Raw genomic sequence first — 21884 nt, 5'->3', positions numbered from 1 at the left:
AGACGCGAGTGACTCCTGAAAACTGAGTATGTTGGCAATTACTGGACTTCAAACATTCAAAGGAAATATTTGCCATACACTTGCAAACGTTTATAAAATGGCATTTCATCATTGTTTCTGGATGAAAATTTCTGGAGAAATTTTACCATTTTATTTAACCCCAAACAACTCCAGCTAGTGAACAGTACATTGCAGAGGAAATTATACACATCTTCAGGGTAGTGAAAATTCTCTATAACTCTACCTTAGACCTTTCACCTCCTAAGCAATGCTAGTCATTTATGCTGTATCCCACATACACCCATCTCCCTGCCTTTTGGGCACGAGACTTTACTGTGGCTGGAGGAGGAGTTGTGACTGCGTCTTGACAATGAACTCGAAGCACAAGTGGTACAGGTCCCTTCTAGGGTGGTAGGAGGCTAAGGGCTCTTTTTCCCTTGGGCTTGGCAACCAACAATTGGCAATGGACAACACTTGAGACACTAAAAGGCTAAGATGAGTACAGCCACGCATCCCCAAGCATACAATGGACATTAGCTTACAGAGGAAATAATCTGGTTTTATAAGCCACTCAAGATATTGAGGTTATTTATTACTGCAGCAAGAGGCAAACCAACCTGGCTGGTACAATCATCTACAGAAGAAACTTAAATACAGTGGTTAATAATTCTGATAATGATGATGGCTTAGAGAAATATAGACATGAAATCTATGGCATGTCTTATACATGCATGAGTCATAGTAAAAAGAGCCTAAGTTTCCCCCCAAGTATAAATATGTCTGTAAATGTTGTACTAATAAAATTTTGTCTTAGCATGGTTAATTGAAACTAAAAATCCATTAAATTAATCAGCAATTTGGGGTTTTTTTCTAATTTTTCTTTATTCTTTCTTACATTAAAAAAAGTGGGTGAACACTGATTTCTAGCACAGATTGAAATGGAACACAGCATTTATTTAAACACACTAGACTATATCATATAGTAACAGAAATTGAAATTTTATTAATACTAATATTTTTAGAATAGTATTAGGTATACCAATTCTCATAGAACTATCCCATTAATTGGAGTGTTGTTATAGATTCTAAGTCATTTTTATAGTGATAAAAGATAAAATAAAACGGTAAAGGGGCACCTGGGTGGCTCAGCTGGTTAAGTGTCCGACTTCAGCTCAGGTCATGATCTCGCAGTTAGTGAGTGCAAGCCACACGTCAGGCTCTGTGCTGACAGCTCAGAGTCTGGAGCCTGCTTTCGATTCCCTGTCTCCCTCTCTCTCTGCTCCTCCCCTTCTCATGTTCTATCTCTCTCTCAAAAATAAATAAACATTAAAAAGTTAAAAAAAACTGTTGAATAGGCCAAGAAAGATATTTCAATAAGTCACATTACCTTAGCCACTTTGGAAACAAACTTTCCAGTTTCTTCAATGTCAGATTTCTTTTTCTTGGTTCATATGAAATTAGGTGTTCTTGAAATTGTAATAAACTAGAATCCATCTAATAACTAAATTTCTTACGGAATGATATTTAAAATGTTATTTATGTCAAACATTTTACTATTTTTACTCATATGCATCAGAAAATATTATTGTATGCATTTTTCTCCAATGTTCCTGATTTATTGATAGAGTGTTCTGAATGTATATGAAAAGTATATGGATGTATATGAAAATAATAAACTTGTCTTTCAAACTGAAAATCTTGGCAACTTTATTAATAGACTTAAGTTCAAGAGGAGTATATATATATCATCTCAGATCATGTGAAGTTTTGTTCCTGGAATTTTAAAAATCAAAATGATACCACTTAAGTAGTACTATTCAATAGAACATAAGACAATAATAATATAATGCAAGTGCTTTAAATACTTTTATATTTACTTTTAAAACATGTTTCGATCTTTTAAGAACTCAACAATCAACTAAAATTTATTTTGTGATCCCACACCTCTTTATACATTATAGCATATTTCACAATGTATTTATATTTCATTATCTAAATATTTAGTGGTTTTTCTGGCATACCATGAGCTATTGTATAGCAATGACAATGCTATTTTAATTTTTTAATCCCTAGAATCAAGTACTGTTGTAAAACACTTTTTATTTATAAGCATTCAATGAAGTTTGTATAAAGAAAAACACTGATGATTTTTTTTCTAGAATCTTATGACTAAAATGTCTGACCTTTCAAAAGGGCATACCTACCACGTAAAAATTACCTTACATTGGGAAAACGGGAGAAATTATAATGGTCAGTAATGAGTAGTTTCTGCTCTATTGGTACTTAAAATCTAGCAGGGAAGCAAATTTTAATCATAAGTCTGTGAGTTAATATGATAAGCACTTTAATACAGTGATGTACTTAAAAGTTTAAAATGCAAAGAGAGCAGTTAATTATGTTTAGGTACTAAACAAAGGCTTTACGAAACAAGGGGTTTTGCACTGAGCTTTGAAGAAATACTTGGGAAAGATTTGAAAGAGAATAGAGTAAAACTTTGGTTTGGGAGCATAATTAACTGTGGAAATATGCTTGTAATCCAAAACACTTGTGTATCAAAGTGAACGTCAAGAACCATTGGTTCAGCTGTGATCATGTGATGTTCAACATCACATACTATTCATATTGCAAGATATCACTCATTTATCAAGTTAAAATTTATTAGAAATGTTTGCTTGTCTTGCAGAACACTCACAGACCAAGTTACTCACAATCCAAGGTCTTACTGTATTTAGCTTAGACATAGAGAAGAACATACACGAGGGTATACAGGTGTGGGCACATCAAGTCCCACGGTACTCATTAATAACCCCATAGCTCTAGAGTTTGTTTGTGCTTTTAGAGACTAGAAAATAAAAAACAAAGAGCAATGATCAATGGAGCTTTAACATCAGTGTGAAGTAGGATTGTGAAGGGCCTTATATTTCATGGTGTAGAAGCATAATTTAACCTGTAGACAGTTCTATATTTTAGGAAGATTATTCCCATGACAGAGTAAGGAAGTCATTGACTGTGGAGAGCCTAGATGCACAAGACACTAACTAGAAAACTGCTAAGTGTTTGGGTGGGAGAAGAGAATCTAAAGTAAGGCATAGAAAGCAGGAACTAATTGGATGTGTGATTTAATCCTCAGAGATTGGATCAAGGAATAGAATCAAGAGGAATAACTCAAATGATCCAAATGGGAAAGTTTGGGCAACTCACTATATCATGAGGAGAAGACATTTTTGACTAAGAATGCCTATAACTTTTCCACAGAAAGTTACATTGTGGAAATCTGGAGATGGTCAAAATAAGAAAAAATGAAGAAGACTGAACTGATTAATCTAACAAATGCCATTGTCCCATGAGAGTTGAGATGATATTTTTAAGAGTCTCAAAGGATGTGAAGATATTTTCTAACTGACAATAGTAAACCTAAAGCTCATTCAAAGACCTAAGTGACTAAATGATGAAGAGCTGACCACCCTCATCCCATAATATGTTCTCTAGTTTTCTATGCCTCTCATTATTTTGTCATATTCTGTAAGTTCTCAGATGCTTTGCCACAAATACTGACTACTCCATTGCCACCTGTATTCACAATAAATGTATAATCTCTGATAATTAAATCTTAGTAGAGCTGAATGGGTATGTTGTGGCATTTAATACGATAAGAAAACCTGATAATAAAATGAAAATAAAAAGTATCAGAAGGGAACTTTTGGAAGACCTTTAAGTACTTAAACTGAAATTTGAACAGAGCTCAGATAAAATGAGCAGGTGCACTGGCCATGAAGTTTGACCTCTGGGTGCTAAGACCAAAAAATTCTCCTCAACTTGGAGGACCTATATCATCTATTCACATAAAGACAATATTAGAATGCTAACATCTCATTTTCTTCTTTTTCTAAATTGCAAAACTTTATTCTATAAAATTATATTACTAAGATATGCCATATATTTTTCAAAATCTATTGAGGGATAAAAATGAAAATAATAACAACAATGCTCTGAAGAATGATGAGAAGTCAGTAAAAGAATAATTAAGTAAGATATCCTAGTCATGAATCAAAAACACAGTAGAACATATTTATGAAGTACTTACTGTATGTTGTTTAGAATGTCATTTACTTGGGCCACAGAAATTAAACAAGAGTCTGTGAGATCAATGTTTACTCGAGAGGTTTCATCACTTCACCTCTTAACATTATCTAACATGGAATATCTGTAAGTTTTGGCAGAACTTGCAATCTCCGTGAATTTGTCTTACACATCCAATCTCATTCAAAGACTGTATTTTTACATGAAAGAATGTTCAAAAATATTACTTTCATTTGAAAGCACTTGTTAGATTAATAAATGAGGTAATATCTTTCCGTATTCAAATTAAATCTGTAATTTCATAGAATACACATGACATAAACATATTCTTATCATTTGCATTTACTCTGTTAGGGCTAATGTATATTACTTTATGGAGAAAAACATTGTTACATACTCATCCACAATTGACTAACTTGGTTATCTATTGGCAAATTTTAAAATAGTGAATGGAAAGCCTATTTCAAAGCATTATTTTTAAAAGAATGAGAATAGTTCAAGATTATATTCCTCATTAATTCTATTTCAACATAATATTTGATCTGTAGTTTTGGAGGTTAATCAAAAGAGAACTTCCTCTAATGAGGTAACTTTGAAGAAATTATTACTTTAAGATTATATATTATATATTCCTTTTTTTCTAAGTTACTCTAATTTTTGGTTGAAATTTTGTTGTTTTGGTGTGAATGAAAAGATGGTTTTCACATAAGAACATGGGATGTCTTTTGCCTATGAAATTACTTTAAAGTAAATTTGCTAATCCAAAGTTGAAAAGTGTACATTAATAATAGTGAAATATGGATTACTGAGAATAACATTATGTTCTGGTATTTGAATTCAGGCTGTGCTGATGTACTTTAATACTGAAGTCAGTAATCTCAAATATTTTTTACAGAAAAAAAGCATAGGTGTCTGATTCCGTGTAATATTTCAGACAATAGGTAACTAGTCTTAATGTTAATTCATAGCTGAATTCACTGAATTTAATACATCTAGTAAGAGCTAATCTTATAAACACAAAATAAAAGACAATTAATTCTCTTATTTATAAACATTCTATGAGTGGCTATTATGTACTAAGACTTTTGTTAACCAATATAGCAATATAGGTAATATTAAGCTTGAAAAATAAATAAAAATGTTTAAATAAAACATTATTTCTACTCTGAGGGCATTTACAAGACATGGGAGAAGAAATTATGAGGTCAAAGTCATGGTGGTAAAAATATATTGTGATGGTAATTGTTATAGCGAGTATCCATGAAAGCCACAAGAAAATTAGTGGTTTGGTAATGGTGAGCTTCCACTTACCAAGCAGAGGGTTATTAATGGTTCTACTTCTGTAGGGAAAAAAATGTTTTGGGATAGTATAAAGCTACATAATCGTCTTAACTTGGCTTCTTTAAAATCTGCAGAAGGAACAGGGCACAGGTATTTCACTTAAGTATTCTTAGAAGCAGAAATAAAGGAATGGAGAAAGTAAACAGGGAAGGGAGAAAAGCCGACAAAGGGTGAACTGTTAAATTGGTCACCACTGTTGGCAAATGGAATCGATCCTGCTACTGACCCTTTGAGGAACTCTGTAGAACATACCTCAGAACTGGTCTCCTAAAGAATGAGGAGGATGGGTTTTATTTCTTGATTTTTGGTCTCACACTAGTTGAGTTTTGTTCCCAGAGGTTCTAACTTTCTAGCATTTCCTGGCTGTGCTTATTTGCAAACTGAGCAGCCTTTTTCACCTTCCAAACATGTGGCATTACACTCGCTGGAAGGAGATGGTTAAAAAATTTAATGCAAATAAACAAAATGGCTTCAACGAAACTGGTGGACCAAGGGAGTGTGGCCCCAGGTACCAGGTGAGGTCTGTTACTATAATCCAGGTTAATGATTGCATTTATGTGGTTGTTAAGAGTCATTTCAGGTGTTTCTCTATGAAATAAATAAAATTCTTAAAAGTTTGAATGATAAACTAAGTTTTTAACATTCTATATATATATATATATATATATATGTATATATATATATATATTTGTATAATTTGACCCTATGTGATCTACATTATAAAGTCAAAACTCAATTAATAAAGGAGTAATATTCCAATAACAAATACATTTTTGAAACACAACAGTCAAAAGCATCTCTAGTCTAGGGTTGTAGAGTGCATTATAGAGTATGAAATAAAGGGGAAAGAGGGAAACATAATGGTAAAGAATATATCATTAAATATACATTAAAGTTTTTGGACACACTAAAATGTGGCCCCTCCCTCCAAAATCAACAGAGTGGTTTTAAAATATAAGGAGGCAGGGGGCTTGCATTATCAGTTGGGAATGTGGGGAGGGTGGCCAGAGAAAGATTGGATCTCCCTGTGTTGAGGTCAGGGTTAGGGGGATTTCAACTATTAAAGAAACTGAAAGCAGAAATTTGAATTCAGGCCCTATCCCTTTGCACCAATCTTTCCAGGAAAGCACTGACTTGCCTAGGGAGGAAATACCCCTGAAATGGAAGAACCATACCATCATATATGTAATCCCTATAACAAAATTAAGCAGATTAAATTTACTTTGAACTTAGTCATATTAGCAGTTCTTAATTTCAGTTGACTCTCTGTCTTCAAAATATCACTTATTTGGTTTGAAATTTCTTCACAAATGAAAATATAATTCTATAATTAAATTTATGTGCTTACATTCTATGATTAAATTTATGTGCTCACCACACACAAATGTGAATGAGCCACAAATAAAGCATAATTGGTTACCTAGATCCAGCTTCTCCAGATGTGAAATGGTGAAGAGTCCAAGGAATCCTAAGATTTCATCAAAAAGGAAGATTCAGAAAGAAGAGGTTACAAAGCAAAGACTACCATTAAATCTTTTAAATGTTTGACTAAAGTTGACTCTAGAGTCATTAATGGATGATCTGAACCAAGAAATTCATCTGGTAGTTGATAAACGGAGAAACTCCAAGAAAAAAGATTTCAAGCTCATTCATGTGAGTATAGCTCAGACCAACACTGGAGCCCCAAACCCATGTTTCTCAACAGTATTTTGCCTTCAGTTTAACCAGGAGTACTAGACATCTTTCTGGGTGCATAAATTATCCACCCTGCCATCACTCACTCCAGCAGTTTCTGCTAACTGTTCTCTATTAGTTAAATAAAATGACAGGATTTTTCCAAATTTTTATTATTTAAGTATAGTTGACATAAAATGTTTAAAATGGTAAGTTTAGGGGCACCTGGGTGGCTCAGTTGGTTAAGCATCTGACTTCAGCTCAGGTCATGATCTCATGGTTTGTGAGTTCAAGCCCTGTGTCAGGCTCTGTGCTGACAGCTGGAAGCCTGGAGTCTGTTTCGGATTCTGTCTCTCTCTCTCTCTCTCTGCCCCTCCCCTGTGCATGCTGTGTCTGTCTCTCCCTCAAAAATAACAAGCATTAAAAAAGTTTCATACAATAAAATGGTAAGTTTATTTCTAATAATACTTTGATTTGTATATTACCTTTTTAATGTTGTTGTTTTTTTTTTTTAAATTCCAGTTAGTTAACATACAGCATAATATTAGCTTTGGGTATACAATATAGTGATTCCATACTTCCATACATCACCTGGACTCATCACAAGGACACTCCTTAATCCCCCTCACATATTTAACCCATCTCCCCACCCACCTCGCCTCTGGTCACCATCAGTTTGTTCTCTATAGTTAAGAGTCAGTTTCTTGGTTTGCCTCTCTCTCTCTTTTTTCACCCTTTGTTAACTTGTTTTGTTTCTTAAATTTCACATAAGAGTGAAATCATATGGTATTTGTCTTTCCCTGACTATTTCACTTAGCATAATACTCTCCTGTTCCCTCCATGTCCTTGCAAATGGGCAAGATTTCATTCTTTTTCATGGCTGAGTAATATTCCATTATATATATATATATATATATATATATATATATATATATATATATTCTTTATCCATTCATCAGTCAATGGACACTTGTGTTAGTTCCATAATTTGGCTATTGTGTATGGTGCTGCTATAAACATGAGGGTGCATTTACCTTCATTTCTTATGTGATTTCAAATAGAACTGATATCTCTGCAAATTATTGTAAAGGATTCTTGTCCTGATTTTTTGAATGGTGTATAATAAGTGAACAGCAGATAGAGACTAGAACCAACACTGTATAACTACTAAGGCAGGTCTTTTATATTTTTTTAATTGCACAGTAATTTAAGGTTTTATGGTGTCTTTTACTTTCCCCTGTCCCATTGACCCCTAAACACATTATTTAAAAGAACTATTTTTTCATGTCTTTCCTAATAAGAGGTTATTTATAATGTCAACACCTGCTTATTTATGCTAGAGGCTAAATCAGAACTTAGGGTTAATTTGGAGCACTTCCTGTCATCTTGGTAGTGGGGTGCCTTTCTCGAAGACAGAATAAGGCAACTTTTGATTCCAACTCTGCATACTGGGTAGTAGCTAATGATTTATTTTTGTGTCCCAAGTCCCAAAGGGAGGCTGGAGAACAGTCGAGCTGTTGTTCCTGACATCAGTGGTTTTGGCAATTATAGCATAAGGGAGAGAAATGGTCACAAGTCGAAAATACAAGACAGTTTACTCTTTTAAATACAGTTGCAATAAAATAATTCACCTATTAATAATAAAGTGGGCCTAAAGTTAAAATTGTTTTTATAGCCTGATCTTGATATTGGTATTTTCTAAAGGAATGCTTTCCACATCATTCACCAAAGCATTTTCTTCTCAAGCATACTAAAATTTCCTTAATAATTAATTTATGTATTTCCTCAGTGATGTTGAGGCACTCCTGCTCCAAAGTGAGGTCTGGTGACTGCTTTGTATTGGCGAATATGAAGTTTTAGTGTATAAAACATAATTTCAAAGACTATATGGGGAAAGGACGGATACTTACATTAAAAGAATAGTTAAATAAAATTCTTTCAAATTTGTTTTCTGTTTGCTGGTTGGTTTTAAAATAATATTTAAAAAGTTAATGCAAAACTGTGTTTTTTACTTTACTATATAATCTTACTCTTGGCCCAGAAACTGGTAAATGCTGACGAAATATAAAAACCGTGTCTTGTTCTGTTGAGTTAGCCTTGGCTTCACAGCAGTGGTTTGCATAAGTAGTTGGAAGTCTACACTCTTCTTTTCCCCTAAATCTGAGGTCACTATTCAGCCCAACTAACTAAATTTAATGTACAAACCTGTATTTAACCGTTAACACCTAAATATACAGCAGAGTTTTCAGTCATCTAACAGTAAATATTAACTTCCCAAACAATTGGCCTTAACATCACGGTTTGAAACCCGAAAGAATAAAAATGGGTTTTTATTTAAGATCTTTTAATCAATATCCAATGCTACCTTGTTTGAGAAAACTTGGATTTTGACAGTTCCTTGATTCTATGTTCTATACTTAACTGAAAAACTTCGTATTAATGGACAGAATTGTATGAAGTCCAAATGGACCTAATAAAGAAATTGTAATTTAATGCCTTAACTGACTATGTAAAATAATTTTACTTAACTGAAATACTAGGTTTAGAAAAGTCTGCTCTAGAAACGAAAGCAGTTCTGGTTTTTGATTTATTCTAGTCCTGCAATAAGTTGAATCGGTAATCCCCTATTCAATACAGGACCTACGGAGGGACAACAGACCTCCTCTAAGTAAAATTGACGTATTGCAAATAAACTAATCTTACATAGATACAATCTGTAGACACATAATTTGTGAACTTTGTACTGATATCAGATACTAGAACAATAGGACATTATGAGCTGTCTGTCCGGTGTCAATGCCTCCACTGAAAAATTTGTCTGGAGAAATGACTGAAATCAGGACTATCTCTGAATCATTTGAGATCCTAGGAAACTTCTGGATGATTGCTTGCCTTCGTGTTTTTTGGGATGGGTCGTTGTGTCTCATGATGGATAATGAGACTCATTGTTTGATATGCAGGTTATAGAACCCATCAGAATACAAAAATGTGTGGTAAGAAGAACCATTATTTTAAATGAGATATGTGCCATTTGGTGAGCCAAATTAAATATTGATGAATCAACTATTAAAGAAAAAAAAAGTGTAGGAATGATCAATACCTTGAATCTTGGGATTCCACCCTCTGATATATCCCTAGGATTTATCTGCCCAAACACCGTATCTGTTGCTGCTGATGTGTCTCCTTGTCTTCTCCTGTCAATCATTATCTTCATATTTAGTGAATGCTTGATACTCAGAAAATCTATCTTATTCATCTTATTTGTGAATAGGTAGATGAATCTACCTATTCATCATTATTTCCATCCTCATGGTAAAAACTGTGGTTTTTCATTGATAGTCATTGAATAAACACTCCTTAAAAACTTACCAGATTTCAAGCCCATTTGAAAGGAGATTCACAATGGGAAAAATAGACCAGTGAGGAAGCCACAGGGCCCTATGGTAACACAGAGACTCCCAGGTTCTACTGTGTTCAAGGTCAAACAACCCCTCTTGAGAAACAATAGGCTTTCAATAGGGGTCCGGATTTTCTTTTTGTACCCCATCCTTCTTCTTTTCTGCCTATACCTTAACATTGAAATAATGACCAAAAATAGCAGACATCAAAACTTGGCTTTATAAAAACTAGCATTTAAAAAGAAGCTTTTATAGAGGATTTATTAACACTAAGTGGGTGAGCACAACCTAAATAGTTCTACTTAGCAATTAATAGACAGATATGCTTCTGTATCTTGGTAATAGATGTCTACAGTTAAGTTGACGTGACATGAATTGTACTTTGAGTTACTTCAATGATGGAGTCTCCATCTTTTAAAGATTATTCTACGCTGGCACCTTCACGCTAACTTGGCGTTGCTCCTCTAAATGTCCTTGGCTCGGTGATGTTTTACAATAAACTTCTAAGCCAATGCAGGCAGAATCTTGGCTTTTACGCAACCTGCCTCTGCCCACTTCAGGATATGTGTTATAATAAGCAGACGTACTGTTTTTTCTTTATTAATAATAATTTAACATATTTTTTATGTTAACTAAGCCTCAAATTTTTAATTTGGCTCATTTTGTTGAGTAAGCTCCAGTCTACTTACACATTTTTTAAACCTTGGAAGTTGGCTTGTCTTTAAAAGCTTAAGAAAAAAAGTAGAAAGAGAAAAGAAAGAACTAGGTAAAAATGACTAAAATGAAAACATTGAAATTAAGCGCCCAGCTTTCTGATAATTTTCTTCTTATAATTTTTTGGCGGGATGAACGTCCCCCTTCTGGTAGCATGTATTATTAAATAATAGCTTTCTGTAGTGTATTCCTTGAGATTTTTCCTTAGTCATGTCAGCAGTGAAGAAAATTAAATGCTAAATGACTACACGTTTAGCACTTCATTTTCACTGTTTTATTTCTCTATACCCACCTAATCTCATCTTACCTTTATATCCACAAGAAAAGTCCCTTACTTAATGGAATTCCCAAGTATTAAAGTCATCTTTATGTCAACTTACTTGACACACAGGCCAGGAAAACGTAAATTTGTAAATATAGACCACAATTAGTTATCATTTAAATCATGCTTGAACTCTCGGTGTATCCTTCTGTCTTACTGAGTATGATCACATGATACTGGACTTCACAGTGAGGGTGTCCAGGCATCACAAATGTGCCAGGACCTGAGGGCTCAAAAGTCGGTGCTGTTGGAGAAAGCTGAAGCTGCCCCAAACCAATTATTTTCTCTTCTTGGCAAAGAATATAAAAGAGCATGATGAACACAGCAGTGGTTTACAGTTCTGGCTGTGAACTAAAACTACCTAGGAAGCTTTTAACGTTTCCTAATGGTGAGCCTCGTGTCCAAAGATTCCGAAAATTTCTCTTAAATTTATTAAGAACTATAACACTTGGAATATGATACTTGGAATACACTTAGATGTATATTAAATATATTCACGCTTGAGAAGAATTCTAAGGAAATAATAAATCTTTTATTGTTATGCAATTAAATTAAGAGGCAACTTGTATTTAGTGTTGTTTTAGGCAATTTTATTGATTTATTTTTAAATTTTGTTTATTTATTTTGAGAGAGACAGTGCAAGTGGAGGAAGGACAGAGAGAGAGGGAGAGAGAGAGAGAATTTCAAGCAGGCTTTGCACCATGAGGGCACAGCCCGACTCGGGGGTGGAACCCGCGAACGTGAGATCATGACCTTAGCAGAACCTAAGAGTCGCTTAACCGACTGAGCCACTCAGGTGCCCCAAGCAATTTTATTTTTTAACATGGGTGATGGGGGCCATCTGACTACATTTATAAACATGGGATCTATGTTTAATTATTCTGCAGTGAGTTAATCAGGCTTATCTCAAAACTAGAGAATGCTTATATTTCTGTGACTTTATAAGCATTAAGCATTTTAAATTCACTTCTATAGGATGAGAAAGGATAAATTAATAAAGATGAAGTATAAGTCCCTGAGTCCACTTAGAGTATCTATTACACTGTTATTAAGACGTGTAACTTAAAATGTACTGAACATTTTAGTACATATAATAAAAAAAATCATTTAACACTGGAAAATTAGTCAAAGGTTGGTTAGCATGGCTTTTCAATGTCATCCTGGAGCATGGTTTAACAGTACTATCTAATTTTCTAGAGAATTGTATCTGAATTTGGCTTTGCAACTGACTATTTGATCAGAGACCAGACACAGAAGCTACATATGAGCTTGGAGCCTTTTGTCCAGAAGAGTGTATATTCCTAAAATCTATGTATTAATGGTCATTAGGACATTAACCAGTTTGTAAGTCTCATAGTAGTTCTATTCTAAGATTCTTTTCCCAAAATACCTGTGAATACCCACTTCCTCAAAATACTCTTTAATCCATATTTATCCACATACTAGTTCCTTTCTTAATCAGTTCAATACATTTGACGCATGTCCATTCTACATTTCAATGAAAAGCATATTTTTAGTTGCTTAAAATAATACTTTCGCAAGGTTGATAGATGTTATTTATAAATTTAAAATGAAAAGGACAGTTCTTAGAAATCAACATATAGTATAAATTCGAGAGAAGAGTACATTTCTAAATGCATGTTTAGGTATCTTATTTTTCATGCATTTCGAGCTCATTTTAAGCATGGATTTATCATTTTTAGATACTACAGTAGACTTTGAAGTCATAAGAATGAGGGAGAGCTCTTGCTGTCCTACTTGATAACTGATTTCATTTATGCATACCTAAAAGAAACATTGTCAGAATTGGACAATAAACAATCATTCAATTCACACGTCCATTGTTCTGCTTCAGTAGAAAGCGAACAGATCAAGCTGGGAGTCAGAAGCAGGTGGTTCATGATGTGCCTCATCTGGGAGTAGAGGGGAGAGCATTTTTCTAGAGAGAACTCTACTATATTGAAAGCAATATATTGAAGTAAGCCTTTAAAAATTTATCCAGTGTGGGGCACCTGGGTGGCTCCCTCGGTTAAGCGTTCGACTCTTGGTTTCGGCTCAGGTCAGGTTCCCGTGGTTTGTGGGTTCCAGCCCCACATTGGGCTCTGCGCTGATAGCACAGAGCCTGCTTGACATTCTCTCTCTCTCCCTCTCTCTGCACCTCCCCCCCCCAACTCTCTCTGTCTCTCTCTGTCTCTGTCTCAAAACTAAATAAACTGAAAAACATTTTTTAAATATTGTCCAGTGTCCTACCTGTTAAATCCACTGGCCTTTTTAAAAGTTTATTCATTTATTCATTCATTCATTTATTTACCTATTTACTTATTTAGAGAGAATGTGAGCAGAGGAGGAGCAGAGAGGGAGAGAGAAAATCCCAAGCAGACTCATGTAGTCAGTGCAGAGTCCGACGCGGGGTTCTATCTCATGAACTGCGAATCATAACCTGAGCTGAAATTAAGAGTCAGACACTTGACTGACTGAGCCACCCAGGCACCCCAAACCCATTGGTCCTTTTAAAGTTTTTTTATGAAATACAAGTACTCATACTTTTAAAAAACTATTCCTTGACCTCTCTTACATTTTTCTTGGCTCTCCACCTATGTCTTTGCACACCTAGCAGCGATTTCTGTCCGTGGCCCCATATTCCCCTTCAATTCTCTGTATTGGTCGGGATCATCATGACCATCATGATCCTATTGTCATAGCTACCACTAAGGAGCCAGTCATTGTACTAGACCCTTTAAATACGTTAAATCGATGTTTGACAGGTCACTGCAAGATACATATATATGTTACACATATACATACACATGTGAATCTGAGAGCGCCCCAAATCCATCTTCTTCGATAGCATGCCCAGAGACCTTAAATCACTTGCTCCAGAACACATCGCTAAGTGGCCACTGCAGTATGACTCACAGTGCCCTCACAAAGAAGCCTGCTAGGGTCGTGCTTCTTAGATTTTAACAGACTCACTAATAACCTTCAGATCGTGTTAAAATGCAGATTCCACTTCGCTAAAGTCAGGAGGTTACCTGAGATTCTGTATGCCTAGCAAGTTCCTCCATGTAGTGACAGCTGCTGATCCACGGACCACACTGGAAAGTAGCAAGGTGCAGGGGGGAGGAGAGATGAGGCTATTGCCCTTTGATTCACGCGGGAAGTACTCAGCAGCACACTGTTGTTAATAGTTACTTGCTCTTGGTTGTCAAAGATTTGAAAAGATTGAGAGTGGAAGGTAGGCAATAAAGGGTTAATTCAGCAATCCTAGAGAGCCCCAAAACCTGCACATTCTACAGGTCTTCAGGACTGGCCCTCAACCAGCTCCTGGGGAATAACATGGGAGTCCTAGGAATGTTCTGCCTGATAACAACCTTTGTATACTTGAGACTGCAGACCATACCGGATAGTTTATGCTAACGGTGTGATTTATTGGGAACATCTGTTTTGTGTGCTGGGGCTTTGCACTAGGCTGTATCAATTCAACTTTTGCTGGGAGGTGGGGAGGCTGAAAACTGAGTAGCTATGAGCACTTTATGCACACGTGATAAAACCCCAAGAAAGCCCTAGACAGTGAGGTGCAGGTGATCTTTCTAGTGGTCAACAGTTCACACGTATTGTCACATCTCACTGCAAAGAGAATTAAGTGCTGGCATAAGATTCCACTGAGAGGACACCTGGGAGCTCACATCTGGTTTCTTCTAGACGCTGTTCAATGTGCGGTTTTGCTTCTGCTTATTTTAATCTATATTCTTTCATTATAATAAACTATAACTGAAAAAAAGCCAGCTTTTCTGAGCTGTGTGAGTTCTTCTAGTAAATCCTCAAACCTGCGGGCTGATTTGCAGAACCCCCACACAGAGCGTATGTAATTGAGAAAGAAAAAAAAAACTGGGTATAAAAGATACAGTTGATACCTTGCAATCTATCTCCTGGACCCACTGGATATACCTGAAATTCACCTGTGTCCAGCTAACTGACAGGTTTCCATCTTATGCCTGTGTCTTCCTGATTCTGGGTTTGTGAGCTCCTTCCAGTTAATCAGTGCCGATCAGTCTCAGGCAGGAGCAAAAGAGGGAGTTGGGGAAAGGGAAGTAATGCCTCTTAGGTAATCCAACCAGTGGAAGAGGACTTTGGATAGGGAAATGTTTCAGTCTCCCTCTCTATAAAACAATTGGGAAGTATGTTCTAGATGTCCCTAGCACGACTAAGCACATGGCAATGATCACCCATTCACATTGGACCCAAAACTAATTCAATAGTAATGACAGCTCTGCACCTGGGGTGGGGGAAATCTCATTCCCATAAGAAGGGTTCCTACCTTAATGAGGCCAAGGAAGTTCACTTTTCCAATGGGAGAAGATTTCTTAATCTTCTGTTTAATACCTCTGTGTGTTTGCAAAACTTTATGCCCTTTACTTACATTAAAGAAATGTGTGCCCTTACCTTTTTTGACTGTTTGGTTTCTATCACTACTGCTTACATTTGCAATATGTAGGTTTACAACAAAATTGAGAGGAAGGTATAGAGATTTCTGATATACTTCCTTCCCCCCCACATAAATAGGCTCCTCCATTGTCAACATCATGAACCAGAATGGAACTTTTTTTTTATATATAACCAAGGATGTATTTACATAGGCATATAATCACCCAAAGACCATAGTTTAATTTACCTTAGAGTCACTTTGGTATTGTACATTCTATGGGTTGGGACAAATGTATGATGAAATGTATCCATCATTATAATACCATACAGAGTATTTTCACTGCGCTAATAATCCTCTGTGTTCTACCTATTTATCTAACTTCCCACTCCCCCTATTCCAGCAGCCACCTACCCTTTTATTGTCTTCATAGTTTTGGTCCTTCCAGAATGTCATGTTGGAAATATGCAGTATGGAGCCTTTTTCAAATTCGCTTCTTTCAACTCTTTGACTTCCTTTATTTGTCAATTAATCCACTGAAGGGCATCTCAGTTGCTTCCAAGTTTTGGCAATTCTGAATAAAGCTGTTATAAACACCTGTGTGCAGGATTTTGCATAGCCATCAGTCTTCAAATCCTTTGGGTAAATTCCCAGGAGTGAGAATGCTGGATTGTGTATAGGAAGCATACGTTCCTGCTGTAATAAACTGCCAAACCATCTTCCCAAACGGCTGTGCCAATTTGCGTTCCCACCAGCAAGGAATGGGAGTCCCTGTTGCTCGATGCCTTTGCCAGCATTTGGTGTCATCAGTGTTCCGGATTTTGGCCATTCTAATAGGTCTGTATTGGCATGTTGTTTTAATTTGCATTTCCTTGATGATCTGTTATGTGGAGCATCTTTTCATCTGCCTACTTGCCATCTATGTATCTTCTTTCGTGAGGAATCTGCTAAGGTCTTTGACCCAGTTTTTAATCAGGTTGGTTTTCTTAGTGTGAGTTTTAAGAGTTTTTCTTATATTTCAGACAACAGTCTTTTACTGAGTGTTTTGCGAATATTCTTTTTCTCAGTCTGTGACTTCTCTTCTCATTCCCTTGACATTGTCTTTCACAGAGTAGAAGTTTTCAATTTTAATGGAGTGCGGTTCATCAACTATTTCTTTCATAGATTGTGTCTTTGGTGTTGCACCTGTATTTTTGTTGTTGTTGTTGTTCAGAACAACCTTCAAATAATTTTTATGTTAGCTTAAGAGCATTACAACCCTTCTATTCCTCTTTCTACAACTGATAATTCTTTGTCCTATGGTCATATAGTTTTTCTTCTCTATATTATAAACATCACAATACATTATTAGTTTTGTTTTAAGTGTCAATTGCTTTTTAACATTATTTAAAAATAGGAACAATGTCTTTTATATTTATTATTTCCAGTATTCCTCATTCCTTTGCATAGATCGACCCTTTCACCTCCTGTCATTTTCCTTTCGTACATCATTTCTTCTAGTGCATGGGAACTTGTGATTAAATCTGTCACTTGTGTTGAAAATGGCCTATTTGCCTTTGCTTAAAACTTTTTCATTTGATTTTTTATTTTTCCTTTGAATAGATTTCTAGATTGACTTGTTGGTTTGATTGTTTTGTTTTGAGTACAAAAACGTTGCTCTATCATTTAATGACATGGACGTTTATGATGAGAAGTATTTATTAAATTAGTTCCTTTGTCAGTAACATGTTCCTTTTCCTTTTTCTCATTTTTAAATGTTTTCTGTTTATAACTAGGTTTCTCCAATTTGGTCATTATATTGATTGTGTTTGGAGGCCACTACACTTCTGTTGACTTACAGTCTCATCGATGTGACAAAATCTCAGCCTCTGCGACTACAAATACTGTTTGACTTCCCTCATTTTCTGGGGTCCCAATTACAGGTATTGTTAGACTATCTGATAGCGTTCGAAGGGCATTGATACTTTTGTTCATCATATAAGAGCAGACAGATCTATCTTCTGTTTCTTTTTTGTTAATTCAATCATCTCTGTCATTTCTTGGTTTGTTTCTATCAATTGTTTTTTTCTTCCTGTCATGGAACATTTTTCCTGCTTCTTTGTGTTTCCAGTTTTCAATTTATACGGGTCATTTTGAATTCTATGCTGTTGAATGAAGGATTTCATTCTATTTCGTTAAAGACAGATGGATTTTATTCTTATATGCAGTTAAGGTACTAGGGATCAGCTGACTGATTTTTGTGTCTTGCTTGCAAGGTTGGTTATGGTGAATTCAGAGCAGACTTGTCTCTAGAGCTAATTTGTTCTACCACTAAGGTGCGATTCTTCTGAGAACTCCACTTGATAATCAGTGTTATCTATCACATGTCTTCCCTTCTGGCTGCAGCAAAGACGAATTCTTCCCAGACTTATTTGACTTCCAGGAATTCCTTTGGCTTGTGGCTTATGGTGGTTATTTTCCTCTCTTGTGCTGTTTTAATTCATGCGGGTGTAGATCAGTATTTCCCCCAAAGACTTCAGGGGATCTCTCTGTAGATCTCTACAGTTCTCTTTCTGAAGGCTTTTCCCTGTGTTAGTCTGTGGCTACATCTAGTGCCTTGGCCTCCCTAGACTTTGATCCCTGACTCTTATTTTCAGCAAATCATGCTATTCCCTTTTGGATTTCACATTGCTGTGCAGCAGGCTGGAAACTGCTTTCAGAAAGTAAGCTGGCACAATCGAGGGCATACCTTCTTGTCTGCCACCTGTCAGACATCACAGTCTTGTGCTGCCTGTTGTTTAATTCATGGAAACAGTTGGTTCATATGCTTTTTCTGAATTTCTATACGTTTACAAAGGGAGGCTAATTCTGGTGATAGTAATTCTTCACGGGCAACAGTGGAAGTCTCTGAATTGCCTGAATGTCAATTGTGTTCTTTCTTTATTCCTCAAATCTAATAATTAAATCAAAGTCAGTATTGGTGCTGATCGTTATCTAAATTTTTTATTTTAAAATCAATGTGCTATTTTTATCTCCACACTCAAGTCTCCTTTCATTTCATAAAAGTTTTCACAAGATAATATTTTCATTATAAGTGCTTATTCCTATTGTTCAGAGCACCAATAGGCAGACATTGGGTCTCCATTTTCATGTTTATCTACCAACATTTTACCAAGGATTTCTATGCCTTTTTCATTTTATGTCTTTCCCTTTTTGTTGAAGATTAATTTTCATGGGCCATTATGTTGTACATTGTAGATTGTGCACATTCTTTTCCTGCTCAAATCGGTTGATATTGAGAAAGTGTGTTCCCAAGCTGAGAATCCATCATGTCTAATGAATGTGTACGTAGAGATTCGGTCTCATCTCTCTTCTGTTGGTCTTTTTAATTTGGTTGTTTGAGTGCTACGACCTTGTGGATAGATGGGATGCCATGAAAAATGTAAAATCTGTGTAAACCATGTAACAGCAGGACAACCTATCATCACTGAACATTTTTCTCCCTCTACCTTTATGGAGACTTAATTGACAAATAAAATTTGTAGTTAAAGTGTATAACAGGATGTTTTGATATATGCTGTGAAATGATTACCACAATCAAGCTACTTAACATACCCATCATCTCACATAGTTACGTGTGTGTGTGTGTGTATGTGTGTGTGTGGTGAAAGTACATAAGAACTACTCTCTTAGCAAATGTCAAAGACATCCACTTCTGGGTGGGTATCCAAAGAAAAGAAATCAGCATATTACAGAGATACTTGCATCCCCATGCTAATTTCAGTGCGTTCACACTAGCCAAGATGTGGAAATAACCTATGTGTCCAACAAAGGATGTGGTATTTGCACATCACAAAAGGAAATGTGGTATTTACATTCGGTAGAATATTACTCAGCTTTACAACAGGAGAAAAGTTTGCCATTTACAACAACATGATTCAACCTAGGGGACATTTTGCTGAGTGAAATAAGCCAAACACAAGAAGACAACTACTGTATGATCTCACCTATATGTGGAATCTAAAAAAAGTCAAACTCCTAAAAACAAGACTGTGGAGTGGTAGTTACCGGGTACTGGAGAGAAGAGGAAATGAAAGATGCTATTCAAAGGGTACAAAGTTTTAGTTATACAAGAAAATCAATTCTGGTTATCTGTTGTGCAGTACAGTGACTATAATTAGTAATACTGTATTGCGTATTTGAAACTTGTCTTTGTCATTTTCATTTTATTTTGTATGGCTTCTTCTAGCTATATACTATTTTTCTGGATATAGTTTCTGGTGTTATGGTTTCAATGACTTTATTTCCTACAATTCTTCAATATTTTACTTCAATTTTTTTTTCAAGTTTTTATTTAGATTCCAGTTAGTTAACATGCAGTGTAATAATAGTTTCGGGTGTAAAGTATAGTGATTCAACACTTCCATACAATACCCAGTGCTTATCACAAGTGCCATCTTTAATCCGCATTACCTATTTAACCCCCCCACCCCCACCCATCTCCCCTCTGGTAACCATCAGTTTGCTCTTTATAGTTAAGAGTCTGTGGTTTGCCTCCCTCTCTCTTTTTTTCCCCTTGGTTCATTTATTTTGTCTCTTAAATTCCACGTACGAGTGAAATCATATGGTATTTGTGTTTCTCTGGTTTCTTTTGCTTAGCATAATACTTTCTAGCTCCATCCATGTCATGGCAAATGGCAAGATTTCATTGTTTTTCATATCTGAGTAGAATTCAGCTTTGCGCAGTGGCAGTATCGTAGCCAATGAAGTTTATACGAGGCGCGATTATTGCTAATTGAAAACTTTTCCCGTATCTGAGTAACATTCACGTATATATTCACATATACATATTCATATATATATTCATATATACATATTCACATATATATACATATATATGTGAATATGTATATATGAATATATATATGATATTCATATATGAATATATATGAATATATATATGATATATATATGAATATATATATGATATATATATGAATATATATATGATATATATATGAATATATATATGATATATATATGAATATATATATATCACATCTTTCTTATCCATTCATTAGCCAATGGACACTTCGGCTGTTTCCACATTTGGCTAGTGTAGATAATGCCGCTATAAACATTGGGGTGCGTGTATCCTTTTGAACTGCTAGATCATAGGGTAGTTCTATTTTTAACTTTTTCGGGTACCTCCATACTATTTTCCAGAGTGGTTGCACAAGTTTGCATTCCCACCAGCAGAGCAAGAGAGTTCTCCTTCTTCCACATCCTTTCCAGTACCTGTTGTTTCTTGTGTGGTTGATTTTAGCCATTCTGACAGGTGTGTGCTGATGTCTCATAATTTTGATGTGTATTTTCCTGAATATCAGTGATGTCGAGCATCTTTTCATGTGTCTGTTGGCCATCTATACATCTTCTTGGTAAAATGTCTATTCATGTCTTCTGCCCATTTTCTAATTGGATTATTCATTTTTTGGGGTTTTGGGTTTATACGTTCTTTATATAGTCTGGGTAATAACACTTAATCATATATGTCATTGCAAATATCATCTCCATAGGTTGCCTTTTAGCTTTGTTGGTTGCTTCCTTCACTATGCAGAAGTTTTTTGGGTTTTTGTTTTTTGTTTTTTTATAAAGTCCCAATAGTTTATTTTTGCTTCTGTTTCCTTGCTTCAGGAGACTCAGCTAGAGAGAACCTGCTACAGGTGAGGTTACTGCCATATTCTCCTCTAGGATTTTTGTGGTTTCAAGTCTCACATTTAGGTTTTTCATCCATTTTGAGTTTATTTTTTGTTTGGGGTAAGAAAGTCATCCAGTTTCATTCTTTTGCATGTTGTTGTCCAGTTTTCCCAACATCACTTGTTAAAGAGACTGTTATTTTCTCACTGGATATTCTTTGTCAAAGATGAATTGACCATGACCCAGTATGGGTACC

The 21884-nt window shown here is 35.5% G+C and overlaps 1 non-coding gene across 1 annotated transcript; it reads left to right on the top strand.

The window, feature by feature from the left end:
- The first annotated feature begins 20665 nt into the window (after nt 1-20665).
- Nucleotides 20666-20802, top strand: LOC111556492. The gene has a single exon (XR_002735950.2). It is a non-coding gene; the product is annotated as a U4 spliceosomal RNA (small nuclear RNA).
- Nucleotides 20803-21884: the final 1082 nt, after the last annotated feature.

This window comes from Felis catus, chromosome C2 (genome assembly GCF_018350175.1).
Source record: "Felis catus isolate Fca126 chromosome C2, F.catus_Fca126_mat1.0, whole genome shotgun sequence".
NCBI lineage: Eukaryota > Metazoa > Chordata > Mammalia > Carnivora > Felidae > Felis > Felis catus.
This window is presented reverse-complemented; position numbering and strand designations above follow the sequence as displayed.